Source organism: Cryptomeria japonica, chromosome 2 (genome assembly GCF_030272615.1).
Source record: "Cryptomeria japonica chromosome 2, Sugi_1.0, whole genome shotgun sequence".
NCBI classification, from domain to species: domain Eukaryota; kingdom Viridiplantae; phylum Streptophyta; class Pinopsida; order Cupressales; family Cupressaceae; genus Cryptomeria; species Cryptomeria japonica.
The window spans coordinates 575,328,378-575,345,761 of record NC_081406.1 but is presented as its reverse complement, the minus strand read 5'-3'; positions in this window follow the sequence as shown (position 1 = coordinate 575,345,761).

The window sequence follows — 17,384 nt, the reverse complement described above, 5'->3', positions numbered from 1 at the left end:
GCATGATGTCGGCTCAATGCATTTACAATAATAATAAATCATCTCCATAACATGGCGTGCTGATCTGGAATAGATATGCCTGCCAGTGCATAACCTTGACCTATTTGTAAGTAACAGCAAATATGCAAACCCGAATAAACAAATAACCAAATCGCCAAAACCAAGTGATCAAATAATATCTTCAACATAACCAAGTAGTCTCCAAGTTCCCATGAACAATATTACCTGTCGGTGAACCAAATACCGGTGACTGTGCATAAGTCTCTGACTTGCCAGTGAACATAACCAAAGATCTCCAAGTGCTGATAAGTGTTGACAAGTGATGATAGATGTTGACATCAATGACAAAACCATATCAACATATCCAAAATACCAACAATCTCCCCCTTTGGCATTGATGGCAACACAAGATGGAAAAACCATAGAAGTGCCAAAACAGAAATACCAAAAACCAAAAACCAACAATCTCCCAAAGTAACAATCTCTCCCTCAAGGGATAATGTGTTATTCTTCATAACAATCTCTCCTCAAAATGTTTTTCAAATGTTTTTCCATAATATCTCTCCCCCTTTGACATCAAATGCCAAAGCATTACAAAAACCATATTAAATACAAAATACCAACTCATTCAATATACCAACTACTCCCCCTGAGAAGTAGCTCTCCTCATCAAAGCCGAAATAAAATATTTATCTGTTAATTATGTCGCTTGATGACAAACATCAACTGTCTAAGTCTCTATCGGTGGGGGTAGGACTCGAACTTGCTCTCTGAGATATTCAAAAGTTTCCTTAGGTAAAGGCTTTGTACAAATATTTGCAATCTGCTCTTTAGTATTCACATAAACCAATTTCACTTCTTTTGCTTCAACATTCTCTTTTAGAAAATTGAATTTGATAGAAACATGTTTAGTCTTAGAGTGAAATACCAGGTTCTTTGATATATCAATCGCTGCCATATTATCATAGTAAATAGTTATAGGTTCCTTGCATTTTACCTTTATGTCCTTCAACATTTGTTTTATCCATAATATCTGTGTACAATTAGTTGTTGCTGCAACATATTCTAGTTCTGATGTTGATAGACTTGTACAACTATGTTTCTTGCTCAACCATGAAATTAGTCTGCTACCAAGAAAAAATGCTCCATCGGTGGTTCTTTTTCTGTCATCTACATCTCCTACCCAATTATCATCTGTGTATGCAAATAAGTCAAAATTTTCATCTCTAGGATACCATAAACCAAGATTTGTAGTGCCTTGTAGGTATCAAAAAATCCTTTTCACTGCTGATTCATGATTTTCTTTAGGATTACTCTGAAATCTTGAAACAATACATACTGCATTCATAATATCAGGTCTTTCTTGTGTCAAATACAGTAAACCTCCTATCATAGACTTGTATCTAGTCAGCTTAATAGGTGTTGATTCATCCTTCAAAGATAATTTATCAATTGTAGTCATAGGTGTGCTTACCGGTTTACAGTTTTCCATGCCAAATTTATTTAGTAATTCCTTCAAGTACTTAGATTGATATAGGAATATACCTTTATCAGTCTATGAAATCTGTAATCCTAAAAAGAATTTTATCTCTCCAATCATAGACATTTCAAATTCTTGTTGCATTATGTTACAAAGGTCTTTACACAATCCATCTTCTCCTCCAAAGATTATATCATCAACAAAAACTTCAATAACCAAGATGTCATCATTAGTCACTTTGTAGTATAGATTGTTGTCAGCATTACCTTTAGTGTATCCAAGCTTCAAAAGATATTTGTCCAATCTAGCATACCAAGCTCTAGGAGCTTGTTTCAATCCATATAAAGCTTTCCTTAACCTACAAAACATGTCTTTCTTATCTGTCAAAGAAAATCCATCAGGTTGTTCAATATAAACTTCTTCTTCAAGATCTCCATTCAGAAATGCACATTTAACATCCATTTGATATACTTTGTAGTTCTTGTGTGCTACAAAAGCCAATAAAAGTCTGACTGCCTCAATTCTAGCTACCGGTGCAAAGGTTTCATTGTAATCAATTCCTTCTTTCTATGAATATCCCTTACACACTAATCTTTCTTTGTTTCTGATTACCTTACCATCTTCATTAAGTTTATTTCTGAAAACCCATTTAGTTCCAATTACATTTTTGTTTTTAGGTCGGGGAAGTAATGACCAAGTGTTATTCCTTTCAATTTGTTCCAATTCATCTTCCATAGCTTTAATCCAATATTTATCCTCACATGCCTCATTAATTGATGTAGGTTCATTTTGAGAAATAGGACATACCTCTTCATTTGCCAATCTTCCTCTAGTCATAACTCCTTGAAATTTGTTTCCAATTATCTGATCTTCAGAATGATTCAATCTTACATATCAGGGTGTTTTCACTTCTTGTTGTTCTTCAGTGATAGTAGAATTCTCAGATGATGTCAGTGTAACAGGATCACCATTAAGTACCGGTGTGTTCATAGTAGGTTCATTTTTTATTATCTCTATTGGTGTAAATAATTATTCATCATGGATATTATTACACTTACTTAAGTTTACTTAGGATAATGCATTTCATAGTAGTTTGGATATGAGACACTTGGGTGTTTGTGTCACATTGGGATAGTGTGTGTAGGAGAAATTCCACCTCTTATGGTGTTGATCTTGTTATTACACTATCATATCCACTTATTGTGGAGTGATAATTCCACCTTTGGTGGGTGATCCACCTCATGTGGAATATTATATTATTTCTCCTACCTACCCACACCTATTTCCTACCTACCCTTGTTTCTTATTGAGCCACATGTCATGTTTGTGTGCTCATACATATCCCTAGTCTTGCCTATATAAGCAGGCTCATCTACATTGTATGTAACTAGATAATCCAGTTGATTGTTGATCATTTTTCTATTGATGAGAATACAGTTTATTCTTGTCCCATATTATGTCTCTATCTTGTACATTTCAATGACTTCTTGATCTTGGCAAAATCCAACATGGTATCAGAGCTATTGGAGTCTCATTGATTCGTCTTGAAGAGGCATTATTGTGACGTCAAGAGGCAGATCTGAGGAGCATCGTCATTTGGAGGCGTCCTAGACTAGATCCGACCTCGCCATTGTGTCCGGAAGGCCATTTCCATGAATTTTGGTTATAAAGTTGGCCTATTTTGGTGAGGAAAAATTTTTTCCCCAATTTTGCTAATCGTACGGATTTTTCGAATATTCGTTATTTTTTTCAAAAAAAAAAATTCTTTTTTCATTTTTCAGAAATGTTTTGAAAAATCGAAAAAAAATCAAAAAAAAAAAAAATTGAAAAAATCGAAAAAAATTTGAAAAAGAAATCAAAAAAAAAAAAAATCAAAAATTTTTGGTTTTTGGGGGGTCCGCAGACCCCCCCCGTACCCATTTTGCACGCAGGTCTGAAGACGACCGTACCTGACACGTCATCGATCGTACCTGTGCGCAGTCTGTCGGTCATCCTTCCACGCGCTCCGTCACCCGTGCTCCCGTCCTCGCTGACCGCGCCGACACTATCTCCAAGCACCGAAGCCCGCAGCGCCGCCCCATCGCGCCCGGCTCCGCCGCCACAAGTGGCTCCTCCCTGCAGCAGCCCGAGCCACGTCCTCCGGTGGCTCCCGCATCACCCGCGCCGCTCCGAGCCACAGCCTCTCGCAGCTTCCCCTGCTCCGCTCGCCGGCGCCCACATCTCCTCTAGCGTGGCCTTCGGCGCCGCTCACCGGCCTCGGCTCCTCCTCCCAGCTCTGCCCGCAGCCGGCTTCTGTCCCGCACAGTGCCTTCTCCGCCACGCGGCATCCAGGCAGGCGAATCCACGCCCGCCACGTGGCAGGAGGCCCATGGCCCATGGAATAAACCTGACGCGTCGATTTCCGTACTGCCACGCAGACAGTACGGACTGACACATCATCGCCAAGTCACCCTGCCATATCATCGGTTCCGTACAGTACGGACTGTACAGCCAGCACGCCACGTGATCCGTCCGTACGGTACGGACGCCCAGTCAGCCAGGCAGCGAAGTTTTGGTGACGGTCATACGGCCGTCAAATTTAACCCAGTGAATTTCTAACGTCAGCGCCACATCAGCAGGGTTTGAAAATTTTTTGACCCCCTCTCATTTGCATTTTTGATTTTGCAGTTCAACTTCAAATGGCCATAACTTGCTCATTTTTGCTCCTTTTTGGGTGCAATTTTTTTTGAAATGGGATAGAATTTTGTGCTCTCCGCAGTGGTGAAATAAATTTTTGATTTTGATGTACGGATTTTTCAGAAAATGCAGTTTTTGGTGACTGTCCCTGAGTAATCCCAGTTTTTGCAACTTCAGAGGCTTCGTTTGGGGTCATCCGACCTCCTTTTTAGGTGCCATTTTTTTTGAAAGTGCGTATTTTTTTGTCTACTTTCACATGATGCTATCAGATTGATGTCATTGTAAGTAGAAATTGTACTTTCAGATTTAGGCCATTTTTGGCTATTTTGGTACTTGTATATTTGCTTGAATCTCAGTTAGATTCATTGCACTATTGATTGAAGTCTCTTTTATCTCATTTGGAAATTTGTAAAATTTGCATCATAAGTCCACTTTTCCTTGTTTTGCAAGTGGCTCATTGTAATCGCACTAAGTATAAAGTGCCAAAATCATCACTTTAGGGGGGGTACTTTGATTGATTGAATCTGGGGGGTGTCTCTTGTGCTTTTGTGCTCTTGTGTTCTTTCCTTTTTGCTGCTATGGGTTCTTCTAAGTTTCCTCTCTTAACTCCACATAATTATGCTACTTGGAAAATTGATGCATGGAGTAAACTTATGGAAAAAAGACTCACTCATTACATTGATGGAACTATTGTTGCTCCAGTTGATCCTAAGGCTGATCCAGTTGGTCACTTAGATTGGCTCACTAAAAATATCATGGCAATTGGTACCTTAAGAAAGTATGTATCAAAGGATCTCATTTTCCATATTGAGAAATGTACTCTAATCAAGGATGCTTGGCAAAAGTTTCAAGACTTGTATGGTCAAGTTGATGAGATTAGGGGATATCAAATTGATAGTGATCTCACCATGTTAGATCCCAAGAACTTTGATACTATACAAGATTATGTCACTAAGGCAAATGAGTTGAGGGCACAACTCAAAGATTGTGGCATTGATAAGAAGGATACTCAATTGATATTCAACTTGATAGGGAAGCTTCCACAAGAATATGCAGCATTTGTTTCTAGTTTCCAAACTCATAGAATGACAATGGGTTCAAGCTACAAAATGCCTACATTTGATGCTTTCAATGAAATGTTGATGATGGAACAAACTAAGTTGATAAGCATGGGCATTCTTAAGGCTTCTTCTAAGTCTCAAGCATTAGTGGCAAATCAAGGGAACAAAGGAAATCAAGGAAAGGACAACTCAAACAAGAAGAAATGGCAATCAAAGCCTAAGGACAAAGCACCATCTTCTCCACAACAAGGAGATTCATCTTCTTCCAAGAAAGATAATTCACCAAAAAGAGAGAGACCTACTTGTGCTTATTGTAAAAAGATTGGTCATGAGGAACATCGTTGCCATACTAAGAAGATTGATGAGCTCACACATATCATCAAAAAGCATAACATTGATTTGCCTAAAGTCTACAAGAAGGATGATTCATCAACTTCCACTTCCTCACATTCAAAAGGAAAAGGGCAAGCATTCATGGCTTCTACAAGTGGAAAAACTCACTCTTTTGGAACAAGAAAAGGACAAGCTCTATGTGCTACAACAAATCATACTTCAGAGAGATGGCTTCTAGATTCAGGGGCTTCTCATCATATGGCATCTTCACAATCTATGTTCTCTACATTTGAGCCTTGCACCATGCCACAGATTTTGATGGGCAATCATACATACATGGATGTGATTGGGAAAGGATCTATTGACATTGGGGATAACTCCTTCAATGATGTGTTGTGTGTACCCCACTTGACAAATAATCTCCTTTCTATCTATCAAATCACACATGGCGCAACTAAGAGAGTTGTGGAGTTCACACCTGACTCAATTTTTATTAGAGACATGGAGACTAGAGCTATCATTGCAACTGGGGTGGTTGATCATGCATCTCGGTTATACTCCTTTTCAGATTTTGTTGATGATGATTTCTTCACATTTGATGATTCTACTCATTATGATCACACTTATTGTGATGATTCAGATTTTGAGGAGAACTTTGGACACTTGAACATGGGGATTCTCACATGTAACCCAGTTCTTGAGTCTTGTACTTCATCTTCTCATATTGATATCACATCACCTATTGCACCTGATGATGCAGATAGTGCGACAGTTTTGCCTTCATGTGATTCAGTGCAGCAGGATATACATTGTCTTCCAGCTTCAGATTCATGGGATGATTACTTGACAGACATTGCAGGTTTGTTTGTGGAATCCTACATTGCAGAATTGGGAGACATCATTGATGACATACATCTTCTCTTTGATGAAGATGATCCTTCTTCGATTGTTGCGAGGGCACACTCTGACCCTCTTGTTCATTCTCTACATGATCATTCTTTCGAGGTTGACATGATTGTGGATACTTATGTACAGCAGTTGGAGGAGGTCTCTTTATTTTTTGAGGAGACACATGAGTCTTTGGACATTGTTCTACATCCATCTCCACTAGATCTTGGAGTGCCTTTTTCAGCAGTATGGCACAGTTTACCATCTTTGGAAGGGGTATCTTTCAACATCGACATGGGGACACTTGAGCAGTTTTCAGAGATTCCTTTCATCATGAGTTTTCTTCATACATCTTCCCTTCATGATTAGGGAGACTTCATGGATACACCTTTGGTTTTGTTTCTTCCTAAGGGGAGGAATGTTGTTCGACGTTCGTGGAGCAGTTTCTTCATACATCGAGCTTCTATCTTTGGTGCAGATTCTTCATTGAGGGATGATCACAGTTTGACTTCTCTTCTTCTCTCATATGGGGGGGACTTTTTCCTCACATGGGGTTTTGTTCCTCACATACTTCTATGAGAGTTCTCTTGTATAGCTTTCATCTCTCTTTTGGGGGAGGGTTTTTTCCCATTGGGTTTTTCTCTCTTTCCCCACTTTGTGAGAGATTTCATTGCATTGGTTTGCATGCATTTGCATTTGTGCATGGGTACCTAACATGGCCTCGTAGCCGGGACCCATCTTGCATTGCTTAGTTGCATTGTAGACTTAAGTGCATTCCCCTAAGTTGCACTTAAGGGGGGGTGTTGGTGTAAATAATTATTCATCATGGATATTATTACACTTACTTAAGTTTACTTAGGATAATGCATTTCATAGTAGTTTGGATATGAGACACTTGGGTGTTTGTGTCACATTGGGATAGTGTGTGTAGGAGAAATTCCACCTCTTATGGTGTTGATCTTGTTATTACACTATCATATCCACTTATTGTGGAGTGATAATTCCACCTTTGGTGGGTGATCCACCTCATGTGGAATATTATATTATTTCTCCTACCTACCCACACCTATTTCCTACCTACCCTTGTTTCTTATTGAGCCACATGTCATGTTTGTGTGCTCATACATATCCCTAGCCTTGCCTATATAAGCAGGCTCATCTACATTGTATGTAACTAGATAATCCAGTTGATTGTTGATCATTTTTCTATTGATGAGAATACAGTTTATTCTTGTCCCATATTATGTCTCTATCTTGTACATTTCAATGACTTCTTGATCTTGGCAAAATCCAACAATCTCTATTGCCGGTTCAGAGTCTGTGTACCTTGAATTTACTCTAAACTATTCATCAATCTTCACATTTGCACTCTCAACAATTTTTTGTAATCTCTTGTTAAAACATCTATATGCCTTGCTCTTAGATGAATAACCAAGAAATATTCCTTCATCACTTCTAGGATCAAATTTGCCAATATACTCATCTCTTCTAATATTGCATTTACTTCCAAATATTCTAAAATATTTAAGATTAGGAGTATTACCAAACCATAGTTCATGAGGGGTCTTATCAGTTTCACCTTTGATGTGAACTTTGTTGAATGTATAAACTATTGTATTGACCACTTATCTCCAGTATATATGAGCTAGATTTTCTTCTAATATCATACTTCTGGTTGCATCCAAGATAGTTTTGTTTTTCCTTTCCACAACTCCATTCTGTTGGGGTGTCCAGGATGTTGATAACTATCTTCTGATCCCATTCACTTCACAAAATGTATTAAATTCCTTAGATATGAATTCACCTCCTTGATATGATCTCAAACATTTAATTTTCTTCCTGGTTTCATTTTCTACCATCACCTTGAATAGTTTAAATTTCCCAGATGCTTTAGATTTTTCCTTGAGAAAAGTAACCCAACACATTCTAGAATAGTCATCAATGATTAGCATAAAATACCTATCTCCTTGTATACTTCTAGTTCTTGTTGGACCACATAAGTCAGTATGAATTAAATCAAGAACATTGTTAGACTTCTTTGGAATACTCTTGAAAGTTTCTCTAACTTGCTTTCCAAATTGACATTCCTTACATATCGGATTGTGACGTTTAACAATCTTAGGTAAATCTCTTACTGCCTTAGTAGTACTAATTTTCACAATACAATCAAAATTTACATGACAAAGTCTCTTATGCCATAACCAACTTTCATCAATATGTGCAATCAAACATGCTTTCGCATTGTTGTTCAAATGAAAGATATTACCTCTAGTCTGATTACCGGTTGCAATTTCCAAACCAGTTCTGTTTAAGATTTTGCATTTACCATTCTTGAATTGTAACTGAAATCCTTTCTCAATTAATTGACCAACACTCAAAAGATTATGCTTCAAACCTTCAACATAGTAAACATTATTAGTATTGTGCTTACCATCAAAAGATATAGTGCCTTTTCCTTTGATCAAACAAGCTTTATCATCTTCAAATTTACTAGAGCTCCATTGTATTCCTGAAAGGTTAAGAATGTACTCTTATCACCAGTCATGTGATGTGAACATCCTAAATCAATAATCCATTCATCATTATCTTCAACTTTAGCTACCAGGGCCTACTACCAGTTAAACATTAGGTGTCAGTTGATCTTCTGTTATAGCAACAAAAGCCCATCCATTGTCTGTCGGATCTTCATCAGAATCATCAGTAACTCCTTCATCAGCATAATAACAAGATTTGTCTCTATTCTTCTTAAACTTGTATTTTTGATAATCAGGGTTAGGCTTATATGTTCTCTTAGCTTCTTCTCTTAATCTTGCATGTCTATCAGGACATCTAGAAGCCATATGACCAATCTTATTACAGTTAAAACATTTAAAGGGTGCTTTACCTTCATACTTACTTCCAATTGGACCTTTAGGCATTTTCCTTGCAAATAGTGCTTTGAGTTCTTCAAGTTCTTCATTTTCTCTCTTGTTTTCTTCAAGTTCTCTTGGATAGAAGGTTTTCCAATCAAATTTATCAGATGGTGATGATGATCCTGTAGTTGATGATGATGCCTTGAAAGCTAGATCTATCTTAATAGTAGTAACAGGACCAAATTCCTCAAGTTCAAAAGCTGAAAGTTTTCCAACCAAGGTGTCTCTAGATACTGATACATTAGGCATTGTTCTCAATTCATTTATAGCAGTAACTTTCATTTTATATGTTGGTGGAAGAGCTCTTAAAATTTTAGAAACAATCTCATCTTCACTTAAGGTTCATCCACAACTTTGTATACCCAAAACAATTTCATTTACTCTTTCCATAAAAGCAAAAATTCTTTCATCTTCTTCCATTTTCAGACTTTCATAGCTGACCCGGAAGCATTCAAGTTTTGCAATTTTGACTATGGAATCTCCTTCATTCAATGTTTCCAATTTGTCCCAAATAGCTTTAGCAGTAGATCTGTCTGACAATCCCATGACTTGCTGATCTGATAATGCGCTCAAAAGTGCTTCTCTTGCTTTGCAATCATTTTCCTCATCTTTAGCCAAGTTAGGTGGATTAGGTTGTCCTTGAGTAGGAGCAGTATAGCCATTCTTTGTAACATCCCATATGTTCTTTCCAATGCAATTCAAATGTGTCTCCATCCTGATCTTTCATATTCCATAGTTAGTTCCATCAAGTTTCAGACTGTCCTTCCTGAAATAGTTAGAAGACATTGGATCTCCTCAAGTTGTTAAACTTCTACAAAAAGAGGACTAGGCTCGGATACCAATTGTTAGGTCCCAGAGACAACTGAGAGGGGGGGTGAATCAGTTGTCCAATAAATTCAACCAAAATTAATTTAACCAAAACTTAATGCTTAAGACCGGTAAACCAAACGTTATGTCGGTAAACAGTTTTAACAGTTAATTGCAGTACCAGTAAAGATTAATGCATGAAACTAAAAGACAACAACATCCACAACACAACACAGATATTTGTACGTGGAAACCCTATAAGTGGAAAAACCATGGTGGGAAGCCTTAGCCACAATCAAATGATACTACTACAGATAGTATTTGTGTGCAATATGGATTTTGCACATGCAGAAAGGCCAGCTACCTAGAGCTCACTACTCAATCACAAAATGAGAGTCACACTGACTACAATTGGATGGTTAAATACAATGATAATGTACTGCATAAAATGACATCTTCATATGCTGGATTCAGTGCCGGTTTAGTTCTGATTGCCTTCACAAAAACCTTCCTTCAACCTTCAAATGATGTCTGCATGTATAGCTCTTCTTATTTTTGCATATACCCTATTACAATTCTTTTTCCAATCGCATATTAATCTCACAAATGAGATCTTACATTTATACCATAACCTAAGACCAATTGAATAGGTCGGCTCACTAAAAGATATTATAATAAAATCAATTACAAATAAATCAATATCTGATGTATGATGTCATCTCAATGCATTTACAATAATAATAAATCATCTTTATAACATGTCGTGTTGATCTGGAATAGATATGTCTATCGATGCATAACCTGGACCTATTTGCTGATAACAGCAAATATGCAAACCCGATTAAACAAATAACCAAATCGCTAAAACAAAGTGATCAAGTAATGTCTTCGACATAACCAAGTAGTCTCCAAGTCATTCCAAGTGTCGATGAACAATATAACCTGCTGGTGAACCAAATACGGGTGACTGTGACTTGCTGGTGAACATAACCAAAGATCTCCAAGTGCTAATAAGTGTTGACATGTGATGACAGGTGTTGACATCAATGACAATACCATATCAACATATCCAAAATACCAACAAAATTATCCTAGGTCTTAGACAGAACTATTTACTAACTTTTCATCTAAAGTGATTAAATAATTGTATTATTTAATTAGTACTAATATTCTTTTTCTAATAATTAAATAATTTTTAATTTTTTAGTTATTATTCTTCTAAACCACTAATTAAATAATCTTCATTATTTAATTAATGTTCGTCATTGTCCCTCTTTAATCAATTAACCTAAGCTCATTAATCACTCAACTTAATTATTCTTCTACGATTAAATAATTATTTAAATTATTTGATCCCTCTTTTAATTAAACAATTTTAATTGTTTAATTACCTTAACTAATATTTCTTCCATGATTAAATAATTATTTAATCCCTGATTCTAAATCTCCTTAATTAAATATTTTTAATTTATTTAATTGTCATGCGTGGGTGAAATAAATAAATTTTATCTATTTATTTATGACCCACTCAACTGTTCTACTTTCTATTTTCTCTCCCAACTCAACTTTTCCATATGTTTCCACTTATCTCTTCCATTTTCTATTTTCTTTTTGAGTTAACTCTTTCTCTCCTCCACTTCCAAATGGCAACTTTCAGTGTCATTCAATCCTATCAATTGATTTCCAAAAATTCAAATCAATCTTAGTCATTGATAAAAATTTAAAACTTCTATAAATTCCAATCAAATCCTCATTTCAATCTAACCACGCTTTTGATATCTCTATGCTATCATATCATCCCGCTTTTGAATTGCTTATCTACACACCAAATTTTTGAGAGCATACTTGCAAAGAGGTTAAGAAGAACAATGGAGGTCATAGATTCAATGCAAGGTATAATTTGATTTCATTTCCATTTTGTGTATTGTGAACTTATATTTCATTGATTGTTTATGTTGTTTTACAGAGAACTTGGTTTTGTGGTTGCATAATGGTTCTTTGTAGGTTTTCCAACTTTTACCTACGATAATTTTGGTGAACTTGACGTGAATACATATTGATTTCTGATCAAAATTGTGAATTCTAGTGTTTTGTAGGTTATGGTAATGCATTTGAGGATTCTAGTAAGCATTTGACTATCCTTTCTATCTCTAACACATTCATTCTTATGTTTCATGCATTTATTTCTATTTCTAACACATTTGCCTAATTTAAAATTTCTTTAAAATGGCTTGAAATCCAAAACGTAATGCATTGTTGCCAAAGGCAATGCAAATGTTTTTCATGTCATAATTTATAATTGATCTCAAAATTCAGTTTAATTAGGAATCTAAATGAACAACAATCTTCATCTAGTTTAATTAGGAAGACAAATGAACAATAATCTTCATCTAGTTTAATTAGGAAAACAAATGAATAACAATGTTCATCTAGTTTAATTAGGAAAGCAAATGAACAACAATATTCATCTAACATAATTAAGAAGGAAAATGAATAACAATCCTCATCTAGTATAATTAGGTGGCTAAATTAATTAAATTTATCACAATCTAGATCTAATTAGGCAAATGCAAGAACCTTGTCATCAACAAAATCTGGTTTTTTTGTTATGCTTAAGAAACATCACAATTAATTCAATATTGGGCATGGCTGACTTGATCACTTATGCAATTGAGTGAACTTTTAGCGTAATTGATGTATTTTGTCTCACATTTATGTTTTCTTGCAATCACAATTGGTTGTATCTAGCACATTTGTCCAATAAATGAACATGTGTTTGATGTATATGATGTGCTTGCATAATCTATTATATGTTACCCCCTTTTATTTTTAGTAGGAGGCTTGCCTAGGGATTTCATCCCCCTAGGGTTTGACCTCAAGTGGTTTTCCCTTTGGGCTGCTATATAAATGATTAAGGTGAAAGCCAAGGTCTAATTGGTGATTCCTCTACTGACAATGCCAACCTAAACAGTGAGTTATCCACATTTATGTGAGATATATTGGGCTCCTAGTAGGGTTTGTTAAATCCTCAAGTGGCTTGATGTCAAAAGAAAGGTGTTATTCCTTGAAGTTACTTGCCATATTTGTTTCCTTGAGTTAAGATAAAAAAAATTCTGGGTTGTATAAGTCAATTGCAACTTCCAAAAGAGGGTAATTAGGTAATGTCCCCAACCCTAGGCCCCCTACCTGTCCTTCTCTTGCAAATCCTTGAGTATATCACATCTTTATTTTTATATCAAGGTATGTAGTATGAGGGGTGACAAAACATCAAGTTTGAAACATAAAGTTTCAAGTATGCATACTTGATTTAGAAAGCAGACGACTTTGACATTAGTTGTAATCAATTATTTGAAAGTGTTTTTGGATGTGTAAAGACCAGTGGACATTTGGGATCTGAAGTGTATTATGTGAGTGTTTAAATGAATTTTCAAATTAAAGACTCAAATAAATTTTAGGGTTAGGCAACATATAGTTTCCAAATGCAATTGTCAAAAACTTCAACGCAATTGATCAAATTTTTAAATACAACTATCATATGTGCAACACAATTGTCTTGTTCACAAAATATATGACCAACACAATTGTCAAAACCATATCCACAATTGTGTACTATGAAATAAAATTATCTTGCTAAATAATGCATTTGTCTTGTGGAAAACAATCTTGAAATTTAAAGTCTGAATTAGGGTTTTACAACAAACTAATTTGGTAGAGTCCATTCAAAATATAAGATAAAAAATATTGGAGACTCCATAAATTTTTTTTATTTCAAACATTATAAAAATAGGTGTCACCTTAGGTCAAACTTTGCATTGTCATTTAGCTTACATTTTCCTAGGTCTTAAGTTAATCATTATCTTAGTTTGGAATGTCTCAAACTTAGGTTTTGCATAGTCAAAATTCAATAGTTCTAATTAGGTCATTGCATCAAAATCCCGTAGGGTAAGTTTGAGGCTTGAATTATACATTCCAAAAAGAAAATTTGAAAATCCCAAGATCAAATCCTAAGTTATTGTTAAGAAGTCTAGATCTCGTCAAATTTTTTCTCTTACCATCACTATCAACAAGTCAAAACCCTAGCTCATCAATCTAGTGACGGGTATGACTCTATCAAATTACATATCACTTGTCTTTTTGGTCCTTTAAGGTCTCAATTTTCCTTTTCAATCTCTTAGGGTTATGTCCATAGATTTGCATTCCCAAGGTTTTCAAAATTCCAAAAAAAAAAAAACATTAGGCTGCATTGTTATCTTTAGTTGCATTTGTCCATTTTCAAAACTTCAAAAAACATAAAAGCGTAGGGTTGCTTTGCCATCCTTAGTTTTATTTCATTTCAAAAAAATTGAAAATACAAAACATAGTATAACCATAGGTGCACATGCAAGTTCATCCCAAAATCCAAAAACACACGAAGTTCAAAAACTTTTAGAGAACATAGAAATGAAAGTAGAGTCTTCCTTAGTCAAAACGAGATCTCAAGCATCTAAGAGATAACTAAGTTCATCATATCAACCCATGTTTTGTACAATGGATGATACACAACCAAATTTTAACCCAATACAACCAGAGATTAGCACAACACAACTAAAGTTCAACCCAAGACAATCAAAGGATAACATCATGCAACCAAGTTTTGACCTAGGACATAATGTAGTTCCACCAACACCACCATCAAATGTGAAACAATTTTTTGGTGTAGTCTTGTTGGAATCCAAGAACACTAAGAGGGGGGGTGAATCAATGTTCTACCAAAATGATCAATTTTAACCTTATTAAAACATGCATTCACCAACCGATATACCAGTACATATAACATTGAAAGAAGTAAAGCAACCAATAAGACAATCACACAAATGAATACCATAACACGGATATTTATACGTGGAAAAACTCAAAGAGGAAAAACCATTGCAGGATTTGTGACCCACAATATCAATCCACTGGCCATATGGAGAGATATTATAAAATATAGGGGCCTGCACTTGTAGGAAGGCTTACAGCCTAGAGCACATTGCTCAATCACAAAAGGAGCCTCACTGACTACATACAAATCCATACTACAATCTAGAGAAATGATTAAACTACAATGATAGCATCTCCTATGCCTGAATATAGTTTTGGTTAAGCTCTGTCTGTTCTGGTCTAAAACCCTAAACCCTTACCGGAATACCCCTTACATAAATATCCTCACATACATGATCTCTCTCATATATCTTGCATATCCTTCATTATTTTCTTACATGCACATATCCATATCCTTTTTTTTCTTTTTACAAAGTGATCTAATCAACTGACCTATATACCCTTTACAAACTATCATGCCTTATGTCAGCTTACAAAGATCATTACAATATGAATATACATGTTGGCTAACTAACATAAATACATGAATATCAAAACAATTACTGACGTCGGATCTCCCAAATGATGTCGGCCTCCAATACCGATAACCTGATGAAGTCATGTCGGCCTACAATGTCGTTAACCAAAGAATTTCTTCCAACCTATCGGTGTTAGTGCCGATGAAGTGTCTGTGAAGTGTCTGTCAGTACACAACCAAACCAAAATATGAAGCCAGAACATGTTGCCATGTTTCTATGTTGCTATCAATGACAACATATTGAAACCAACCAATTGAGTGTCAATTGCCAACAATCTCCCCCTTTGGCATTGATGGCAACACTCATCTTAAAAATTATCATGGTTTCCATCTGTCGGTTTCATCCTAAGCCTGCTTTCCCTAAGATGAATATCCATTTGAACAAAATACTCCATACCTCCTGAATATTTTTCACCTATACTCCCCCTTTGACATCAATGCCAAAAATACCAAAAACCAGGACAAAGAATGAAAGACTGTACAATGAATGTCCCAAAATACCTTACCGGAGCTGAATATATTTGAAAATATCTGGATATGCCTTCTCCAAAAGCTCTAGATAAGTATCCCAACTAGATTTGAAATTTTTGGAAATAGATATAAGTTTATTTAGCATATGGGCAAATGACTCTTTCTCATTAAGCTATGCTGGTGTGGGCTTACCAACCATATCTATACACTCCTTATGTACACTTAATGAATCCAACTGGGGACTCACCAATCCTCTAAGACCTCTGGCTCTCCTTATGATTTTATCTTTTTCCCTCTCAAGAGCTAAAACTTGAGATTCCAAAACCAAAATCTGAACATCTATAGATGTAGTTAAAGAATTTGGTCCATCAAAAGAATTAACTATACCTACAATCTCCTCTTGAAGATCCTTAATCTTTTTATCTGTCTCAGCTGTAAGCAAACTTGTGTTGCAACAAACTCTATAAATATTAGTACATTGCATCAAGGAACTATCAATCAATTTCAGCTTATCATTAATCTCCTTCCTTTCCGACTCAATCATTTGATCAAATGTAGCTCTCTTTGCCTGTTTAAACCTCTCAAATGCCTGTCGGTTTCATATCTGTTGTAAAGACTAAAAGTCCTTTGAAATGTGCTCAATGATTATCTTAAGCTTACCGAATGGGCTCACCTCATTGTCAAATTTGCACTATGGGACAAGTCTATGCAAAATAGTGATAGACTGATCAATAATCCCTTTATCCATAGATCCTTCCTTCATCATTTTTTGTGCAACCATCATCATGAGTTCAGTAGAAATCATCTCGGTATTGCTTTTCTTTTCAACCTGCGAGGTGTCAATTGACAACAATGATGGACTCACTATCGGTTCCCTACCAAATTCCCCTTTCTCCTCCTCTAATGGTTTAACTTTTATAGCTTCCTCACTTACACCAGTGGCTTTGCCACTTGGTGCAATCTCAGTTACTATCGGTTCCTCCTTAGGAACTATGACCTCATCCTGTACATTCTGATCTGGAGGAATATTGTCCTCAACATTAGTAACATGTACACTTGCAACCTTTACACTCTTTGATTCTATCAATATCTCAACATTTGCCTGTACATTGGTTTCTACTAGGGGATCAATATCTACTATCTTAATGTTTTTCAAAATTGAGGGTGAAGTACCCACAATACATTTACCTTTCCCTTCAATCGAGATATCTGTAGTATCTGCCTTAGGTTCCAGTGAAGTATAAAAACCATGGTTTTCTGAAAAGAATTTAACCCATGCCTTGTGTGTCTCCTTGACTATCTCATTTACGCTACCTAACATAAGACTGATTATTCTATGCTTGTTGTGAAATATTTTCCTATCTGCAATCTCAAGT